A 3,562-nucleotide genomic window follows, 5' to 3' on the forward strand; every position below is an offset into this window, starting at 1 on the left:
TGAGCCACCATGTGGTTGCTGGGATTTGAACTCCGGACCTTCGGAAGAGCAGTCGGGTGCTCTTACCCATTGAGCCATCTCACCAGTCCCACTTTGAGCTTTTCGGAGCGGGAAAACTGTCTCTCTGACCAGCATCCTGGGATCCGGTCTGTCCCTTGGAAGAAGCAGGTCTAGCTGGGATATGGAAAGTTCTGAAGGTCTAAGGCAATCGCTCTGTATTGAGACTTGAGCAGAGACTCTGGTCACGTGGAGGCAGAATCCTCGCCCTCCGCACCGGCTGGAGTGAGTCTGGGTCACTTCAGACACTGGGTACTGACATCTGCATCTAGGAGGGGGTCCTTGTCCTCAATGGAGAGTGACCGTGGTCGCAGGGCAGCTCGGGGTTTATGGATGACACTTTATGGCCATCATTAGGTCTATTTCCGTTAGCCAACCCCTGGGCTGTGGCTTAAGCAGCCGACAGCTGTCAGCTGACTATGTCGTGCCATGAACCACCCTGCCCTCAGGGCCTCTGCTCACCCTAGAACCTTTGATGACAGAGGGAAAGAGAGACAGACAGAGAGAGAGAGAGAGAGAGAGAGAGAGAGAGAGAGAGAGAGAGAGAGGTGATCGCCCATGATCCCTCCCCCTAGCCACATACTGTGTCACTCAATGTCCCCTGACTTTCACTCAGCCCAGACTCTGCTGGATGTTAGGGGAAAGGACACAACGAATGGGACCCAGATCTGGCCCCGGAGGGACACTTCCCATGTAGTGATCTGAGAGTGTGACAGCAGTTGGAGGGATGGCTTGTCCCTGGTCTTTGCTAATTTATGGTTTCTTTTTCCCACCCTTTAACACCCCCCCCACACACACACACAACCCCGAGCTTCACCTCTTATCACTAGATAAAGGATAGGATAGAAGGGAAGGAGAGAGAGAGAGAGAGAGAGAGAGAGAGAGAGAGAGAGAGAGAGAGAGATCTGGATCTAATTTCTTTCTTCTTGTTTCTTCATTGAACATGACTATGAACAAACCGCAACCACAACCACCCCTACCCACAAATGACCCCAACCACCAACCCCACCCCTCGGGGCCCTAGCATTTATATATCCTCTGAAAAGCTCCCAGAATTCCAAACAATCACACAATCGCAGAAACTATCCGAGGCTGGCAAAATCATGCCTCTGATAGAGCATGAGGCAAGTCACAGTCAGCTGTTGCGGACAGGTCTCCCGCAGCCCATTCTTCTATTTCAGTGATTTGTTTTTGTTTTTTTTTTAAAGAAACCAAAACTCCAAAATTGTCACTACAATAATTAATCGTGCCAAGAGGTGAGAAAGTGCTTCCCTGGTGCACTGAATGTTCAGAAACATCTGGGGAGAGGGGGTTGCAAGGGTGAGGCCTAACGGGGGGAAGAGAATATGCAAAGGCACAGAGGTGCCAGGGAGCAAGCACGGCTTCTTGAATGTGACCTAGAACCCATGGCTATAAGGGCAGTGAGAGATGGACCTAAGCGTGTGAATAGGTGTGGGTTAGGAGACTGACCGTGCGTGCCACCAGGCAGAAAACTTGGTAAGGTTGAGCAGATTCAGAAAACCTAGCAATTCTCATAATTGAGAACGGCAGGCATTGAAATCTACTCCTGACCGGGTTCCTGTCCTGGAACACGGGACCACGACAGAACTGGACAATCAGTCTCGTAGGGGCAACACACAGGAAGTGTCCTCCACATGCAGAGGGGGCATCCCTAACCTCTCAGACCAAGCCAACAGAAAGCATCTGCCTTTAGACCCCAACCCACCCCAACATGTATATAAGACCCTGTCCACAAGGAATAAAGGCTCAAGAGTTATTTCACCAAAGACTGTCTGAGAGGGCCTGTCTAATCAAGCTGTACACTCTTTTTTCTTTTTTAATTTCCTTTTTTTTTAAAGATTAATTTATTTATTATATGTAAGTACACTGTAGCTGTCTTCAGACACTCCAGAAGAGGGCGTCAGATCTTGTTACGGATGGTTATGAGCCACCATGTGGTTGCTGGGATTTGAACTCTGAACCTTCGGAAGAACAGTCGGGTGTTCTTACCCACTGAGCCATCTCACCAGCCCCAAGCTGTACAGGCTTAAGGGAAGTGTCTTCTCTCCTGAAGTTTTTTTTTTTTTGCTGGAAACTGCTCCAATCTACTACAGCCACTTCCTCTCGGTGGCCCCAACTTTGGCTCCTAGTCACCTGCCTGCCGGATCCCGCCGCCAGCCACCAACTCCGGGACAGCAGTGGCCTTGGAAGAGGCCTGGCAGCCAGCCTTGCTCCAGCTCCCCCTCAGAGAGATTTGGCAGGGTCAGAGCCCTGCAGATCCCCATGGGCAGCACCTGGTACACAGACTGGCAAATCGGGTTTGTATCACAAACCAGAACAGAGAAAGGACGTGCTAGTGAAGCTGGTGAAGAGTCCAGGGACAGTCTGAAGGGAGTCAAGGTCAACAACGGGGACTTGATGTTCATGGCAGGGTGCAGCTGTGCCAACTTTATAAGAGTCAGGGCAAACCAGGTGACTCGTGCCAGGAGTCCCAGAGCCGTGGAGGTGGAGGCAGGATTCTAAAGTCAGACTGTCCTTACTTCATAACAAACCTGAGGTCAGGCAGGGGTATATGAGACCTTGTCTAAAATAGGACCTCCCAATGCAATATGAGACAGAGAGAGGGGTGGGGTGAGGTCAGAGGTAACATGATGGCTTACTATACATGAGGTCCTGAGATAAAAATCCTCAGCTCCTCAGCATAGGGAAAATAATCTAACTACAACATCCCAAGGCTTGGTGGCACACACCTCTAATTCCAGTCTGGGGAGGCAGAGGTAGGTGGGTCTTTGAGAGTTCAAGATCAGCCTGGTCTACATAGTGAGTTCTAGAACAGCCAGGGCTACATAATAGAGACCCTGTCTCAAAACAAACAAACACCACCGCCACCACCACCACCAACTTAACAAAAACACCTCAGAAAACTTCAGACCACATCCCCTACCCTCTTTCTTAAAGCCTCCCACTCTGCTGATCTCTGGGATCTTAAAGGAGTCAGGAGGTGATGTCACAGGCCCAGAACCCAGCACCCGGGAGGCAGGAGGGTCCGAGCTTCAAGACGGTTCACTGGGTAAAAGCGCTCGCTGTACAAACCTGATAACCTGCGCTCAATCTCAGAGCCTACGGTGGGAGGACAAGCGATTCACCAGGTTTTTCACCTCCATATGCTCACTGTAGCTTGTGCAGCCCCACACCCACCCATGACAATAAATTAAAAATAACTTATCCCCCCACACACACATACCCATGACATGGTCATGCTAGGAACCCTAATAAATACAATGGGTCACAAATAAATATATGGGAATGTGAAGAGAGGCTTGGGAATGAAAAGGACTTGGTGTGTGGGGGCAGATAAGGGGATGGTGGGCAGCTGAGTGTGAGTGTGCACACTTGGCAGAGGCAGAAGCAGCGGCAGAGGCAGAGGCAGAGGCAGAGGCAGAGGCAGAGGCAGAGGCAGAGGCAGAGGCAGAGGCAGAGGCAGAGGCAGAGGCAGAGGCAGAGG

The sequence above is a fragment of the Mus pahari genome, chromosome 6, assembly GCF_900095145.1.
Source record: "Mus pahari chromosome 6, PAHARI_EIJ_v1.1, whole genome shotgun sequence".
Taxonomy (NCBI): Eukaryota; Metazoa; Chordata; class Mammalia; order Rodentia; family Muridae; genus Mus; species Mus pahari.